The sequence below is a fragment of the Solanum lycopersicum genome, chromosome 3 (assembly GCF_036512215.1).
Source record: "Solanum lycopersicum chromosome 3, SLM_r2.1".
Classification (NCBI taxonomy): Eukaryota; Viridiplantae; Streptophyta; class Magnoliopsida; order Solanales; family Solanaceae; genus Solanum; species Solanum lycopersicum.
This window is the reverse complement of record NC_090802.1, coordinates 15,184,069-15,204,482: the sequence shown is the minus strand read 5'-3', so window position 1 is coordinate 15,204,482 and position 20,414 is coordinate 15,184,069.

Below are 20,414 nucleotides of genomic sequence, written 5' to 3'. Positions count from 1 at the left end.
GATTGCACATATTGTCTGATGATGTCGGGCATGGAATGACCGCATGGGCATTGGGCAGCATAAATGGCCAAACGACGTCGGACTTGACATGCTATAATCGCCCTTGGGTATCACACACGGTTGGATTATGTCGGGCGTGGCATGACTATATCGCCCATAGGCAGCACACATGGTCGGACGACATCGAGCGTTGCATGCCATCATCGCCCTTGTGCAGCACACCCAATCAGATGACATTGGGTGTGGCATATAATCATAACCCTTGGATAGCTTGCACAGTTAGATAACGTCGGGCGTGGCATGCCATCATCACACTAGGGAAGGAAAAATGGTAAGACGGCGTCGAGCATGGCATGCCATCATCTACTTTTGACAACACACACAGTCATACAACATCGAGTGAGGTATTGCCATCATCCTCCTTGAACAAAATACATGGTCGGACAATGTCGAGTGTGGCATTCCATCATCGCCATTGGATAACAAAAACGATCGGACTATGTCAGTCCAAGCATGTCATTATGGTCCTTGCACAACAAACGTAGAAAGACGACCTCGGGTACGATAGGTCATCATTGCCCTTGGACAACATGCACAGTTGGATGACGTCGGCCGTGACATGATGGCATGGTCCGAGAGAAACACGCACTGTCGGACGACGTCAATCGTCGCATGGCATCATTGCCATTGGAAAACAGCCTTGATGAGACTATGTCGGGCGTGGCATGTCATCAACGCCCTAGGACAGCACATACGGTCGGACGGCGTCGAACATGGCATGCCATAATCTCCTTTAGAAAACACACACGGTCGTACCACATCTGGTGAGGCGTGCCTTTATTGCCCTTGGACTACACGCACGGTTAGACGACGTCGGGCGTGGCATGCAAACATGGGCCCTTGTGTAGCATAAAAAGTCAGACGATGTTGGTCGTGACATGCCATCAACGCCCTTGGGCGGCAAACACGGTTGGATTATGTCGAGCGTGGCATGCCTGCAAGGTCCTTGGGCAACACACACAATCGGATGACGTTAGCCATGTTATGCCATCATCACCCTAGGGAACAACACACTATCGTATGACGTCGTGTATGGTATACCATCATCGCCCTTGGAAAGCATACAAGTTTGGACGACGTCGGGCGTGGAATGTTATCATCGCCCTAGGAGAGAACACACGATAGAACGATATTGGGCGTGGAATGCCCGCATGAACCTTGGGCATGACACATAGTTGGATGACGTCGGGCGTGGCATACCATCGTCGCTCTTGTGAAGCACACACGGTCGGACGAAGTATGGCTTGACATGCCATCATTGCCCTAGGGCAGCACACACGGTCGAACAACGTCGGGCGTGGCACGCTATCATTGCCCTTAGACAGCACATACGATCGGACTATGTTGGGTGTGCATGCCATCATCGCCTTTGGACTGCACAAACACTTGGATTACGTCTAGGTTGCATGACCTCATATCCCTTGGGCAGCACACGGTCAGACAATGTTGGGCGTGGCAAGCCATCATTTCCCTTAAATAGCATGCACGATTAGACAACATCGGGCATGGCATGTTATCGTCTCCCTTGGAAAGAACAAACGGTAGGACGACATCGGTCTTGGAATGCCATAATCGCCTTTAGACAACACACACAGTCGGACGACGTTGAGCATGACATGCCATCATCGCCCTTAGACTAAACAAACAGACAGTTGACGTTGGGCGTGGCATGCATGCATGGGCCATAGGCCGAATAAACGGTCTCACAACGTTGTGCCTGACCTGCCATCATGTCCCTTGGGCAGCACATACGATCAGATGATGTCGGGCGTGGTATGCCCATATGGTCCATGGGCAATACACATGGTCAACTGACGTAGAGCATCACATTCCATTATCACCTTTGGGCAGCACACACAGTCGGATGACATTGGGCATGGTATGCCATCATCGCCCTTGGAATTACACACAGTCGGAGGACGTTGAGCGTGGCATGTCATTATTGCACTTGGGCAGCACACACGATTGAATTATGTCGAGCGTTGCATGCCCACATGGTCCTTGGGAAACACACAGAGTCGGACGACATTGAATGTTGAATGCCATCATCTCCCTTGGAAAGCACACATAATCGGATGACGTTAGGCGTGGAATGCCATCATCGCCCTAGGGATGAACACACTATCATAAGACGTCGTGCGGTGTATACCATTATCACCCTTGGAAAGCATGCACGATTGGACGACGTCGGGCGTGGCATGTTGTCATCGCCATAGGAAAGAACACACGATCGAACGATGTCGGGGGTGGAATGCTCGCATAGATCTTGGGCAGCACACACGGTCAGACGAAGTCAGGCTTGACATGCCATCATCATCCTTTGGAAGCACACACGGTCGGATGACTTTGAGCGTGGCATGCTATCATCGCCCTTAGACAGCACATACTATTGGACAATGTTGTGCATGGCATGCCAGCATCTCCCTTAGCAGGACATAGGATATGATGATGTCGATCATGGTTTGCCTGCATGGTCCTTGGGCAATACACATGGTCGGATGACGTAGAGCGTCATATGCCATTATCACCTTTGGGCAGCACACGTAGTTGGACGACATTGGGCGTTGTATGCCATAATCGCTGTTGGGCATTGCACACGGTCGGACGACATCGAGCGTGGCATGCCATTATCACATTTAGAAAGCATACATGATCAGACGATGTGGGGCGAGGTACGTTATCATCTACATTGGACAGAACACACGATAGGACGATATCGGGCATTGCATGCGCGCAAGGCCCTTGGACAACACTCGTGAATGGATCACGTCGATTGTGGCATGCTATTATCGCGCTTGGGAAGCAGAGACGGTCGGACGATGTCGGCCATGACATGCCATCATTGCCCTTGGGCAGCACATAAGGTTAGACGATGTCGGGCGTGTTATTCTATCATTGCCCCTGGAAAACATACACGATCATACTACATCGGGTGTGGCATGGCATCATCGCCTTTGGGCTGACAAACAGTCATACATCGTCGGGCGTGGCATGCCTTTATCTCATTTGGACATCACATATAGAAGGACGACGTCGGGCGTAACATGTAATCATTGCCCTTGGATTGCACATACGGTCAGACAACGTCGATCTTTGCATTCCCGCATGTCCCTTGGGTAGCACACACGTTCAGAGGACGTCCAACATGGCATGCAAATATCGCCCTTGGACAACATACACGGTAAGACAAAATTGGACGTGGCATGTTATCATCGCCATTGAACAAATTATATGGTTGGGCGACGTTGAGCGTGGCATTCCATCTTCGACATTAGATAATACACGATCGGACTACATCAGGCGTGGCATGCCATCATGGTCATTGGGCAGCACACACGCTCGGAAGACGTCAGGCGTCACATGCCAACATCGCCCTTGGACAACACACGAAGAAAGATGACGTCGGGAATGACATGTCATCATTTCCCTAAGACAACATCCACGGTTAGATAACGTCTGGCGTGGCATGATCGCATGGTCCTTGAGAAACACATGGTCGGACGACATCGATCATCGCATGCCATCAACGCCATTGGACAACAACCACGATCAGTCTACATCGGGCGTAGCATGGCATCATCGCCCTAGGGCAGAACACACGGTCAAATGACGTCAAGATTAACATGCAATCATCTCCTTTGGACACCACACACTGTAGAACGACGTCGAGCGTGGCATGCCATTATTGCACTTGGAAGGAATACACAATCAGACGACGTGGGGCGATGTATGTTATCATCGCCCTTGTACAGAACACACGATAGGACGATGTCGGGCGTGGCATGCGCCCAGGCCCATAAAAACAATCATGGTTGGATGATATCGGGTGAGTCATTCCATCATCGCCCTTGGGTAGCACATATGGTCAGTCGATGTCGGACATGACATGGCATCATTGCCCTTGGGCAGCACACACTGTCAAACGACATCGGTCGTGGCATGCTAATATTGCCCTTGGTAAAAATACAAGATTAGACTACATCGGGCGTGGCATGGAATCATCTCCCTTGGGCTGCACACACGGTCAGACAACGTCGGGCAAGGCTTGCCGTCATGTCCCTTGGATAGCACATACAGTCGTACAACGTCGGGCATAACATGCCATCATCGCTCTTGCACTTTACATAAGGTGGGACAACGTTGATCTAGGCATGCCTGCATGTCCCTTGGGTAGCACATACGTTCGGACGAAATTGGGCGTGACATGCCATAATCGCCCTAGGGCAGCACACACGGTCGGAGGACATCGAGCATGGAATGCCATCATCTCCCTAAGGCAGCACAGATAGTCGGACAATGTGGGGCATAACAAGCCATCATTTCCCTTGGGCAGCACACACGGTTAGATGACGGCGGGCGTTGCGTGCTATCATCTCCTTTGGAAAACATACACGATAGGACTACGTCAGGCGTGGCATGCCATCATCTCCCTTGGGCTGCACACACGGTCTGACAACGTCGGGCGTGTCATGCCATCATCTCCCTTGGACAGTACATACAGTCAGACGACATCAGGCGTAACATTCCATCATCGCCCTTGGACTGCACATACGGTTAGACAACGTCGGGCTTGGTATTCCCGCAAGTCCCTTGGATAGCACAAACGTTCGGATGACGTCTAACGTGGTATGCCGTATCTCCCTTGGACAACATACACGGTCAGACATAGTTGGGTGTGGCATGTAATCATTGACCTTGAACAGAATACAAGGTCAAATAACGTCAAGCGTGGCATTCAATCATCGCCATTAGATAACACACACGATCGGTCTACATAGGGTGTTGCATGCCGTCATGGTTCTTGGGCAGCACACACGCTCGAACGACGTCGGGTGTCACATGCCAACATTGCACTTGGACAACAAACATAGAAAGATGACGTAGGGTATGGTATGTCATCATTGCCCTTGGACTTCAAGCACCGTTAGATGACGTTGAGCGTAGAATGATTGCATGGTCCTTGAGAAACACACACGGTCGATCGACATCTATCGTCGCATGCCATCATTGCCATTGGACAAAAACCACGATCAGAATACGTCAGGAGTCGCATGCCATCATCGCCCTAGGGCAACACACAGGGTCGAATGACGTCGAGCATGGCATGCCATCATCTACTTTTGACAACACACACGGTCATACAACATCGGGTGAGGTTTGCCATCATCGCCCTTGGACTGCACACACAGTCAGACAACGTCAAGCGTGGCATGCCCAAATGGGCCTTAGGTAGCATAAACGGTAGGATGACGTCGGGCGTGACATGCCATCATCGCCCTTGGGCAGCACACACGGTCAGATTTTTTCAGGCGTGGCAGGCCCGCATGGTCCTTTGGCGACACACACAATCGTACGACATTGATCGTTGCATGCCATCATCACCCTTGGGCAGCACATTTTTTCGGATGACGTCGGGCATGGCATGCCATCATCGCCCATGGGAAACTCACACGGTCAGAGGACATCGTCAAGGTATGTCATCATTACTCTAGGAAAGCATACACAGTTGGACAACGTCAGGCGTGGCAAGTTATCATCGCCCTTGTACAGAACACACGATCAAATGTTGTTGGGCGTGGCATGCCTGCATGGCCTTAGGCAGAACACACGGTTAGATTACGATGGGCGTGTCATGCCATCATCGCCCTTGAGAAACAAACAGTCGAACGATGTCGGGCATGGAATGCAATCATCGCCCTTAGACAATAGTACACTTAGACAACGTTGTCCGTGCATGCTATCATCGCACTTGGATGGCACACATGGTCGAATGACGTCGGGCGTGGCATGCCTGAATGTCCCTTGGGCAGCACATACGGTCGGACGACGTCGGGCATGGCATTCCATTATCGCCCTAGGTAGGCACACACGGTCGAACGATGTCGGGCATGCCATTACATCATCGCCCTCGGGCAGCACACACTGTTGGATGATGTCGGGCGTGGCATACCATCACTGCCATTGGAAAACATACACGATCATACTACGTCGGGCTTAGGATGCCATCATCTCCCTTGGGTAGCACACATGGTAAGAAAATGTCGGGCGTGGCATGACATCATTGCCCTAGGGAAGCACACATAGTCGGAAGGCGTCGATTATGAAATGCCATCATCTCCTTTGGACAACACACACGGTCGTACAATATTTGGTGTAGCATACCTTCATCGCCCTTGGATTTCACACACTATCAGACGACGTCAGGCGTTGCATGACCGTATGGGCCTTGGGCAGCATAAACGGCTAGACGACGTCGGACTTCACATGCCATCATCGCCCTTGGGTATCACACAAGGTTTGATTACGTCGGGTGTAGAATGCCTGTATCGCCCATAGGTAGCACACATGGTGGTGCGACATTCAGTGTTGCATGCCATCATCACCCTTGGGCAGCACACACAATCAGATCACGTCGGGTGTGGCATGCGATCATCGCCCTTGGGAAGCATGCACAGTTGGATGGCGTCGGCCGTGGCATTTTATTATCGCCCTTGGAAAACATACACGATCAAACTATGTCGGGCGTGGCATGGCTTTATCATCGGGCGTGGCATTCCTTTATCTCGTTTAGATATCACATACAGTGGGATGACATCGGGTGTAACATGCCATCAGTACACTTTGATTGCACATGCGGTCGGACAACGTTGGTTTTGGCATGCCGGCATATCCCTTGGGTAGCACATATGTTCGTAGGATGTCGAATGTGGCATGCCAATATCACCCTTGGACAACATACATGATCACACAATATCGGACGTGGCATATTATGATCGCCGTTGAACAAATTAATTGGTCAGACGACGTTAAGCCTAGCATTCCATCATCGCCATTGGATATTACACGATCGGACTACATAGGGCGTGGCAATCCATCATGGTCCTTGGGCAGCAATCACGCTCGGAAGACGTCAGGAGTCGCTTGTCAACATCGCCCTTGGACAGCACACGAAGAAAGATGACATCGGGAATGGCATGTCATCATTTCCCTTGGACAACATCCACGGTTAGATAACGTCGGGCGTGTCATGATCGCATGGTCCTTGAGAAACACATGGTCAGACGACATCGATCTCACAACCATCATTGCCATTTGACAACAACCACGATCAGACTACATCGAGCGTGGCAAGCCATCATCGCCCTAAGGCAGAACACATGGTCAAATGACGTCAAGCATGACATAAAATCATCTCCTTTAAACAACACACACGGTCGAACGACGTCGAGCGTGGCATGCCATTATTGCACTTGGAATGAATACGCCATTAGATGACATGGGGCGAGGTATGTTATCATCTCCCTTGGACAGAAAACACGATAGGACGACGTCGGGCGTGGGATGCGTGCAAGGCCCTTAGACAATACTTATGGTCGGATGATGTTGGGTGTGTCATTCCATCATTGCCCTTGCGCAGCACAGATGGTCAAACGATGTCGGACATTACATGCCATAATATCCCTTGGGTAGCACACACTGTCAGACGACATTTGGCGTGGCATGCTATCAACTCCCATGGTAAACATACAAGATCAGACTACGTCAGGCGTGGCATGGAATCATCGCCCTAGGGCTGCACACACGGTTAGTCAACGTCGGGCAAGGCATGCCATCATGTCCTTTGGACAGCACATACAGTCGAACGACATCGGGCATAACATGCCATCGCCCTTGGACTTGACATACAGTCGGACAATGTCGGTCTTGGCATGCCCGCATGTCTTTTGGGTAGCACACACGGTGGGATGACATCGGGCGTGGCATGCCATCATTGCCCTTAGACGACATGTACACTTGGACAACGTTGTGCGTGCATGCTATCATTGCCCTTAGATTGCACACATGGTCGGATGACCTTAGGCGTGGCATGCCCGAATGTCCTTTGGGCAGCACACACGGTCGGATGACGTCGGGCATGAAATTCCATTATCGCACTAGGGAGGCACACACGGTTGAACGACGTCGGGCATGACATTCAATCATCGTCCTCGGGCACCACACACTGTTGGATGATGTCGAGCGTGGCATGCCGTCATTGCCAATTGAAAACATACACGATCATACTATCTCGGGCTTAGCATGCCATAATCTCCCTAGGGAAGCACACACAGTCGGAAGACATCAATCATGAAATGCCATCATCGCCTTTAGACAACACACACGGTCGTACAATATTGGGTGTGTCATGCCTTCATTGCCTTTGGATTGCACAGACTGTCAAACGACGTCAGGCGTTGCAGAACCGCATGGGTCTTAGACAGCATAAATGGCCAGACGGAAGTCGGACTTCACATGCCATCATCGCCCTTCGGTATCACCCACGGTTTGATAATGTCGGGCATGGAATGCCTGTATCGCCCATAGGTAGCACACACGGTGGGAGGACATCGAGCGTTACATGCCATCATCACCCTTAGGCAGCACACACGGTTGGATGGTGTCGGGCGTTGCATTCCATCATCTCCCTTGGAAAACATACAGGATAAGACTACGTCGGGTGTGGCATGCCATTATCTCCCTTGGGAAGCATACACGGTTGGATGGTGTCGGGCATGGCATTCCATCATCGCCTTTGGAAAACATACACAATAAGACTATGTCAGTTGTGGAAGGCCATAATCGCCAGTGGGAAGCACACACGGTCGGATAACGTACAGTGTCGCATGACATCATCACCCTTGGGAAGCACACACAGTCGGACGACATTGGGCGTGGTATACCATCATCACCATTGGGCAGCACACATGGTCGGATGACGTCGAACGTGGCATGCCATTATGAACCTTAGAAAGCATACATGATCGGACGACGTCGGGCGACGTATGTTATTATCGCCCTTTGATAAAACACACAATCGGACGACGTTGTGCGCTGTATGCCCGCAAGGCCCTTAGGCAACACACACGATCGGATGACGTTGGGTGTGGCATTACATAATCACCCAAGGAAAGTACACACGGTCGGACGATGTCGGTCATTACATGCCATCATTGCCCTTGGGCAGCACACAAGCTTAGACGATGTCGGGCGTGTTATGCTATCATTGCCCTTCAAAAACATATACGATCATACTACATCGGGCGTGGCATGGCATCATCGCCTATGGGCTGCACAAACGGTCATACATCGTCGGGCGTGGCATGCCTTTATCTCATTTGGACATCACATATAGAAGGACGACGTCGGGCGTAACATGTAATCATTGCCCTTGGATTGCACATACGGTCTGACAACGTCGATCTTGGCATTCCCGCATGTCCCTTGGGTAGCACACACGTTCGGAGGACGTCCAACATGACATGCGAATATCTCCCTTGGACAACATACACGATAGGACCAAATGGGACGTGGCATGTTATCATCGCCATTGAACAAATTATATGGTCGGACAACATTGAGCGTGGCATTCCATCTTCGACATTGGATAATACACGATCGGACTACATCGGGTGTGGCATGCCATCATGGTCATTGGGCAGCACACACGCTCGGAAGACGTCAGGCGTCGCATGCCAACTTCTCCCTTGGACAGCACACGAAGAAAGATGACGTCGGGAATGACATGTCATCATTTCCCTAAGACAACATCCACGGTTAGATAACGTCTGGCGTGGCATGATCGCATGGTCCTTAAGAAACACATGGTCGGACGACATCGATCGTCGCATGCCATAAACGCCATTGGACAACAACCACGATCAGTCTAAATCGGGCGTAGCATGCCATCATCGCCCTAGGGCAGAACACACGGTCAAACGACGTCAAGATTGACATGCAATCATCTCCTTTGGACACCACACAATGTAGAACGACGTCGAGCGTGGCATGACATTATTGCTCTTGGAATGAATACACAATCAGACGACGTGGGGTGAGGTATGTTATCATTGCCCTTGTATAGAACACACGATAGCACGACGTGGGGCGTGGCATGCGCGCAGGCCCATAAAAACACTCATGGTCGGATGATGTCGGGTGAGTCATTCCATCATCACCCTTGGGTAGCACAGATGGTCAGTTGATGTCGGACATGACATAGCATCATTGCCCTTGGGCAGCACACACTATCAAACGACATCGGGCATGTCATGCTATTATCGCCCATGGTAAAAATACAAGATTAGACTATATCGGCCGTGGCATGGAATCATGGCCCTTGGGCTGCACACACGGTCAGATAACGTCGGGCAAGGCTTGCAATCATGTCCCTTTGATAGCACATGCAGTCGTACCACCTCGGGCATAACATGCCATCATCGCTCTTGCACTTTACATACGGTGGGACAACGTCGATCTTGGCATATGCCTGCATGTCCCTTGGGTAGCATGTACGTTCGGACGACATCGGGCGTGACATGCCATAATTGCCCTAGGGCAGCACACACGGTCGGAGGACATCGAGCATGGAATGCCATCATCTCCCTTGGGCAGCACAGATAGTCGGACAATGTGGGGCATAACAAGCCATCATTTCCCCTGGGCAGCACACACGGTTAGATGACGACGGGCGTTCCGTGCTATCATATCCTTTGGAAAACATACACGATAGGACTACGTCAGGCGTGGCATGCCATCATCTCCCTTGGGCTGCAAACACGGTCTGACAACGTCGGGCGTGTCATGCCATCATCTCCCTTGGACAGTACATACAATCGGACGACATCAAGCGTAACATTCCATCATCGCCCTTGGACTGCACATACGGTTAGACAATGTCGGGCTTGGCATTCCCGCAAGTCCCTTGGATAGCACAAACGTTCGGATGACGTCTAACGTGGTATGCCATATCTCCCTTGGACAACATACACGGTCAGACATAGTTGGGCGTGGCATGTAATCATTGACCTTGAACAGAATACAAGGTCAAATGATGTCAAGCGTGGCATTCAATCATCGCCATTAGATAACACACACGATCGGACTACGTAGGGCGTTGCATGCCATCATGGTTCTTGGGCAGCACGCACGCTCAGACGACGTCGGGTGTGACATGCCAACAATGCACTTGGACAACAAACATAGAAAGATGACGTAGAGTATGGTATGTCATCATTGCCCTTGGACTTCAAGCACGGTTAGATGACGCCGAGCGTAGCATGATTGCATGGTCCTTGAGAAACACACACGGTCGATCGACATCTATCGTCGCATGCCATCATTGCCATTGCACAAAAACCATGATCAAACTACGTCAGGAGTCGCATGCCATCATCGCCCTAGGGCAACACACATGGTCGAATGACGTCGAGCATGGCATGCCATCATCTACTTTTGACAACACACACGGTCATACAACATCAGGTGAGATTTGCTATCATCGCCCTTGGACTGCACACACGGTTAGACAACGTCAAGCGAGGCATGCCCACATGGGCCTTAGGTAGCATAAATGGTAGGACGAGGTTGGGCATGACATGCCATCATCGCCCTTGGGCAGCACACACGGTCAGATTTTTTCGGGCGTGGCAGGCCCGCATGGTCCTTTGGCGACACACACATTCGGACGACATTGATCATTGCTTGCCATCATCACCCTTGGGCAGCACGTTTTTTCGGATGACGTCGGGCATGGCATGCAATCATCGCCCATGGGAAACTCACACGGTCGGAGGACATCGTCAAGGTATGTCATCATTACTCTAGGAAAGCATACACAGTTGGACAACGTCAGGCATGGCAAGTTATCATCGCCCTTGTACAGAACACACGATCAAATGTTGTTGGGCGTGGAATGCCTGCATGGCCCTTAGGCAGCACACACGGTCAGATGACGATGGGCGTGTCATGCCATCATCGCCCTTGGGAAACACAAACGGTCGAACGAGGTCGGGCGTGGCATGTAATCATCGCCCTTAGACAATAGTACACTTGGACAACGTTGTGCGTGCATGTTATCATCGCCCTTGGATTGCACACATGGTCGGATGACGTCGGGCGTGGTATGCTCGAATGTCCCTTGGGCAGCACACACGGTCGGATGATGTTGGGCATGACATTCCATTATCGCCCTAGGTAGGCACACACGGTCGAATGACGTCGGGCATGACATTCCATCATCGCCCTCGGGCAGCACACACTATTGGATGATGTCGGGCGTGGCATGCCATCATTGCCATTGGAAAACATACATGATCATACTACGTCGGGCTTAGGATGCCATCATCTCCCTTGGGCAGCACACACGGTAAGAAAATGTCGGGTGTGGCATGTCATCATTGCCCTGGGGAAGCACACATAGTCGGAAGGCGTCGATTATGAAATGCCATCATCGCCTTTGGACAACACACATGGTCGTACAATATTTGGTGTAGCATACCTTCATCGCCTTTGGATTTCACACACTATCAGACGACGTCAGGCGTTGCATGAACGCATGGGCCTTGGGCAACATAAACAGCCAGACTACGTCGGACTTCACACGCCATCATCGCCCTTGGGTATCACAAAAGGTTTGATTATGTTGGGTGTAGAATGCCCGTATCGCCAATAGGTAGCACACATGGTGGGATGACATTGAGTGTTGCATGACATCATCACCCTTGGGTAGCACACACAATCAGATCACGTCGGGTGTGGCATGCGATCATCGCCCTTGGGAAGCATACACGGTTGGATGGCGTCGGTCGTGGCATTTTATCATCGCCCTTGGAAAACATACACGATCAGACTACGTCGGGCGTGGCATGCCATAATCGCCATTGGGAAGCACACACGGTTGGATAACATAGAGCGTCGCATGCCATCATCACTCCTGGGAAGCACACACAGTCGGACGACATCGGGTGTGCTATACCTTCATTACCCTTGGGCAGCACACACGGTCGGACGATGTCGAGCGTGGCATGCCATTATCACCCTTGGAGAGCATAAACGATCAGACGATGTCCGGCGAGGTATGTTATTATCGCCCTTGGACAGAACACACAATCGAATGATGTTGCACGTGGTATGCCCGTAAGGCCCTTGTGCAACACACACGATCATACTACATTGGGCTTAGCATGCCATCATCTACCTTGCGAAGCACACAGTCAAAAAACGTCGGGTGTGGCATGACATCATCGCCCTAGGGTAGCACACAGAGTCGGAAGGCAGCGATTATGACATGCCATCATCGCCCTTAGAAAACATACACGATAGGACTACGTCAGGCGTGACATGCCATCATCTACTTTTGACAACACACACAATCATACAACATCGGGTGAGGTATGCCATCATCGCCCTTGGACTACACACATGGTCAGTCAATATCGGGCGTGGCATGCCCACATGGGCTTTAGGTAGCATAAACGGTAGAAAGACGTCGGGAGTGACATGCCATCATCGCCCTTTTGCAGCACACACGATCAGATTTTTTTGGGCATGGCATGCCCACATGGTCCTTGGGTAACACACACAGTCGAGCGACATTGATTGTTGCATGCCATCATCACCCTTGGGTAGCAAACTTTTTCAGATGATGTCGGGCGTGGCATTCCATTATCGCCCATGGAAAGCTCACACGGTTGGACGACGTCGTCGTGGTATGCCATCATTACTCATGGAAAGCATACATGGTTGGACAAAGTCAGGTGTGGCAAGTTATTATCGCCCTTGTACAGAACACACGATCAAATGTTGTTGGGCGTGGCATGCCTGCATGGCCCTTAGACAGCACACACGGTCAGATTATGATAGGCGTGTCATGCCATCATTGCCCTTAGACAGCATGTACACTTGGACAACGTTGTGCATGCATGCTATCATCGCCCTTGGATTGCACACATGGTCGAATGACGTTGGGTGTGGCATGTTCGAATGTCCCTTGGGAAGCACACACGGTCAGATGACGTCGGGCATGACATTCCATTATCGCACTAGGGAGGAACTCACGGTCGAACGACGTCAGACTTCACATGCCATCATCGCCCTTGGGTATCACACGGTTTGATTATGTCGGGCGTGGAATGCCCGTATCGCCCATAGGTAGAACACACGGTGGGACGACATCGAGCGTTGCATGCCATTATCATCCTTAGGCAGCACACACAATTATATCACATGGGGTGTGGCATGCCATTATCGCCCTTGGGAAGCATACACGGTTGGATGGTGTCGTGCGTGGCATTCCATCATCGCCCTTGGAAAACATACACGATAAGACTACGTCAGGCGTGGCATGCCATAATCGCCATTGGGAAGCACACACAGTTGGATAACGTACAGCGTCGCATCACATCATCACCCTTGGGAAGCACACAAAGTCGGACGACCTCAGGCGTGGTATACCATCATCACCCTTGGACAGCACTCACGGTCAGACGACGTCTAGCGTGGCATGGTATTATCAACCTTGGAGAGCATACATGATCGGACGACGTCGGGTGAGGTATGTTATTATCTCCCTTTGACATAACACACAATCGAACGACATTGGGCACTGTATGCTCGCAAGGCCTTAGGCAACACACACGATCGAATGACGTCGGGTGTGGCATAACATAATCACCCAAGGAAAGTACACACAGTCATACGACGTCGGACATGACATGACATCATCACCCTTGGGAAACACACACTGTTGGATGATATCGAGCGTGGCATGCCATCATTGCTATTGGAAAATATACACAATCATTCTACGTCGGGCTTAGCATGCCATCATCTACCTTGCGAAGCACACAAAGTCGAAAAACGTCGGGTGTGGCATGACATCATCGCCCTAGGGCAGCACACACTGTCGGAAGGTGGAGATCATGACAAGCCATCATCGCCTTTAAACAACAAACACGGTCGAACCATATTGAATTTGGCATGCCTTCATCGCCTTTGGATTGGGCACATTGTCTGATGATGTCGGGCATGGCATGACCGCATGGGCATTGGGCAGCATAAATTGCCAGACGACGTCAGACTTGACATGCCATAATCGCCCTTGGTTATCACACACGCTTGGATTATGTCGGGATTGGCATGCCTGTATCACCCATAGGCAGCACACATGGTCGAACGACATCGAGCGTTGCATGTCATCATCACCCTTGGGCAGCACACCCAATCAGATGACATTGGGTGTGGCATACAATCATTACCCTTGGATAGCATGCACAGTTAGATAACATCGGGCGTCTCATGCCATCATCACAGTAGCGAAGGAAAAACAGTCAAACGGCTTCGAGCATGGCATGCCATCATCTACTTTGGACAACACACACAGTCATACAACATCGGGTGAGGTATGCCATCATCGCCCTTCGACTGCACACACGGTAAGACAACGTCAGACATGGCATGCCCACATGGCCCTTAGGTAGCATAAATGGTCGGACGACACCGGGCGTGACATGCCATCATCATTCCCTTGGGCAGCACACATGGTCAGATTTTTTCGGGCGTGGCATGCCCGCATGGTACTTGGGAAACACACACAGTCAGACGACATTGATGGTTGCACGCCATCATCACCATTGGGCAGCACACTTTTTCGGATGACGTCGGGCGTGGCATTCCATCGTCGCCTATGGGAAGCTCACACGGTCGGACGACATCGTCAAGGTATGTTATCATTACTCTAGGAAAGCATACACAGTTGGGACAATGTCAGGCGTGGCAAGTTATCATCGCCGTTGTACAGAACACACGATCAAATGTTGTTGGGCGTGGCATGCCTGCATGGCCCTTAGGGAGCACACACGGTCAGATGACGATGGGCGTGTCATGCCATCACCGCCCTTGGGAAACACAAACGGTCGAACGATGTCGGATGTGGCATGCAATCATCGCCCTTAGACAATAGTACACTTGGACAACGTTGTGTGTGCATGCTATCATCGCCCTTGGATTGCACACATGGTCGGATGACGTCGGACGTGGCATGCCCGAATGTCCCATGGGCAGCAAACACGATCGGATGACGTCGGGCATGACATTCCATTATCCCCTAGGTAGGCACACACGGTCGAACGATGTCGGGCATGACATTTCATCATCGCCCTCGGGCAGCACACACTGTTGGATGATGTCGGGCGTGGCATGCCATCATTGCCATTGGAAAACATACACGATCATAGTACGTCGGGCTTAGGATGCCATCATCTCCCTTGGACAGCACACACGGTAAGAAAATGTCGGGCGTGGCATGACATCATTGCCCTAGGGAAGCACACATAGTCGGAAGGCGTCGATTATGAAATGCCATCATCGCCTTTGGAGAACACACACGGTCGTATAATATTTGGTGTAGCGTACCTTCATCGCCTTTGGATTTCACACACTATCAGACAACGCCAGGCGTTGCATGACCGTATGGGCCTTGGGCAGCATAAACGGCCAGACGACGTCGGACTTCACATGCCATCATCGCCCTTGGGTATCACACAAGGTTTAATTATGTCGGGTGTAGAATGCCTGTATCGCCCATAGGTAGCACACATGGTGGGACGACATTGAGTGTTGCATGCCATCATCACCCTTGGGCTACACACACAATCAGATCAGGTCGGGTGTGGCATGCGATCATCGCCCTTGGGAAGCATACATGGTTGGATGGCGTCGGCCGTGGCATTTTATCATCGCCCTTGGAAAACATACACGATCAGACTACGTCGGGCGTGGCATGGCTTTATCATCGGGCGTGGCATTCCTTTATCTCGTTTGGACATCACATACAGTGGGATGACATCGGGCGTAACATGCCATCAGTACACTTTGATTGCACATGCGGTCGGACAACGTCGGTTTTGGCATGCCGGCATGTCCCTTGGGTAGCACATACGTTCGTAGGATGTCGAATGTGGCATGCCAATATCACCCTTGGATAACATACTTGATCACACAATATCTAACGTGGCATATTATGATCGCCGTTGAACAAATTAAATGGTCAGACGACGTTAAGCCTGGCATTCGATCATCGCCATTGGATATTACACGGTCGGACTACATCGGGCGTGGCAATCCATCATGGTCCTTGGGCAGCAATCACGCTCGGAAGACGTCAGGCGTTGCATGTCAACATCGCCCTTGGACAGCACACGAAGAAAGATGACATCGGGAATGGCATGTCATCATTTCCCTTGGACAACATCCACGGTTAGATAACGTCGGGCGTGTCATGATCGCATGGTCCTTGAGAAACACATGGTCGGACAACATCGATCTCGCAACCATCATTGCCATTTGACAACAACCACGATCAGACTACATCGAGCGTGGCAAGCCATCATCGTCCTAAGGCAGAACACACGGTCAAATGACGTCAAGCATGACATGCAATCATCTCCTTTAGACAACACACACGGTCGAACGACGTCGAGCGTGGCATGCCATTATTGCACTTGGAATGAATACACAATTAGATGACGTGGGGCGAGGTATGTTATCATCGCCCTTGGACAGAAAACACGATAGGACGACATCGGGCGTGGGATGCGCGCAAGGCCCTTGGACAATACTCATGGTTGGATGATGTTGGGTGTGTCATTCCATTATTGCCCTTGGGCAGCAAAGATGGTCGAACAATGTCGGACATTACATGCCATAATTGCCCTTGGGTAGCACACACTGTCAGACGACATTTGGCGTGGCATGCTATCATCTCCCATGGTAAACATACAAGATCAGACTACGTCGGGCGTGGCATGGAATCATCGCCCTAGGGATGCACACACGGTCAGACAACGTCGGGCAAGGCATGCCATCATGTCCCTTGGACAGCACATACAGTCGGACGACGTCGAGCATAACATGCCATTGCCCTTGGACTTGACATACATTCGGACAACGTGGGTCTTGGCATGCCCGCATGTCTTTTGGGTAGCACACACGTTCGAACAACATCGAGCTTGGAATGCCATCATCGCCCTTGGGCAACAGAGATAGTCGGAAAATGTCGGGCATAACAAGCCATCATTTCCCTTGGACAGCATACACGGTTAGACAACGGGGGGGCGTTGCATGCTATCATCTCCTTTGAAAAACATACACGATAGGACTACGTCAAGCGTGTCATGTCATCATCTACTTTTGACAACACACACGGTCATACAACATCGGGTGAGGTATGCCATCATCGCCCTTGGACTGCACACATGGTCAGTCAACGTCAGGCGTGGCATGCCCACATGGGCCTTAGGTAGCATAAACGGTAGACCAATGTCGAGCGTGACATGCCATCATCGCCCTTGTGCAGCACACACGATCAGATTTTTTCGGGCATGGCATGCTCGCATGGTCCTTGGGCAACACACACAGTCGGATGACATTGATCGTTGCATGCCGTCATCACCCTTGGGTAGCACACTTTATTTAATGACGTCGGGCATGGCATTCCATCATTGCCCATGGGAAGCTCACACGGTCGGATGACATCGTCAAGGTATGCCATCATTACTCCTGGAAAGCATACACTGTTGGATAACGTCAGGCGTGGCAAGTTATTATCGCCCTTGTACCGAACACAAGATCAAATTTTGTTGGGTGTGGCATGCCTGCATGGCCCTTAGGCAGCACACACGATCAGATTATGATGGGCGTGTCATACCATCATCGCCCTTGGGCATCAAACACGGTGGAACGACATCGAGCGTGGCATGCCATCATTGCCCTTAGACAACATGTACACTTGGACAACGTTGTGCGTGCATGCTATCATCGCCCTTAGATTGCACACATGGTCAGATGACCTTGGGCGTTGCATGCCCGAATGTCCTTTGGGCAGCACACACGGTTGGATGACGTCGGGCATGAAATTCCATTATCGCACTAGGGAGGCACACACGGTTGAATGACGTCGTCCATGACATTCAATCATGGTCCTCAGGCACCACACACTGTTGGATGATGTCGGGCGTGGCATGCCAACATTGCCAATTGAAAACATACACGATCATACTATCTTGGGCTTAGCATGCCATAATCTCCCTAGGGAAGCACACACAGTCGGAAGGCGTCAATCATGAAATGCCATGATCACCTTTAGACAACACACACGGTCGTACAATATTGGGTGTGGCATGCCTTCATTGCCTTTGGATTGCACACACTGTCAAACGACGTCAGGCGTTGCAGGACCGCATGGGCCTTGGGCAGCATAAACGGCCAAACGACGTCAGACCTCACATGCCATAATCGCCCTTCGGTATCACACACGGTTTGATAATGTCGGGCATGGAATGCCTGTATTGCCCATAGGTAGCACACATGGTGGGACGACATCGAGCGTTACATGCCATCATCACCCTTAGGCAGCACACACGGTTGGATGGTGACGGGCGTTGCATTCCATCATCTCCTTTGGAAAACATACAGGATAAGACTACGTCGGGTGTGGCATGCCATTATCGCCCTTGGGAAGCATACACGGTTGGATGGTGTCGTGCGTGGCATTCCATCATCGCCCTTGGAAAACATACACAATAAGACTATGTCGGTTGTGGAAGGCCATAATCGCCAGTGGGAAGAACACACAGTCGGATAACGTACAGTGTCGCATGACATCATCACCCTTGGGAAGCACACACAGTCGGACAACATTGGGCGTGGTATACCATCATCACCCTTGGGCAGCACACACGGTTGGATGACGTCGAGCGTGGCATGCCATTATAAACCTTAGAAAGCATACATGATCGGACGACATCAAGCGAGGTATGTTATTATTGCCCTTTGACAAAACACACAATCGGACGACATTGTGCGCTATATGCCCGCAAGGCCCTTAGGCAACACACACGATCGGATGATGTTGGGCGTGGCATTACATAATCACCCAAGGAAAGTACACACGATCGAACGACGTCGGACATGACATGACATCATCACCCTTGGGCAACACACACTGCTGGATGATGTCGGGCGTGGCATGCCATCATTGCTATTGGAAAACATACACGATCATTCTACGTCGGGCTTAGCATCCTATCATCTACCTTGCGAAGCACACAAAGTCAAAAAACGTCGGGCGTGGCATGCCATCATCGCCCTGGGGTAGCACACACAGTCGGAAGGCGGCAAACATGGCAAGCCATCATCACCTTTAAAATACAAACACGGTCGTACCATATTGAATTTGGCATGCCTTAATCGCCTTTGGATTGCACACATTATCTGATGATGTCGGGCATGGCATGACCGCATGGGCATTGGGCATCGTAAATGGCCAGACGACGTCAGACTTGACATGCCATAATCGCCCTTGGGTATCACACACAGTTGGATTATGTCGGCCGTGGCATTACTGTATCGCCAATATGCATCACACATGGTCGAACGACATCGAGCGTTGCATGCCATCATCGCCCTTGGGCAGCACACCCAATCAGATGACATTGGGTGTGGCATACCATCATTACCCTTGGATAGCATGCACAGTT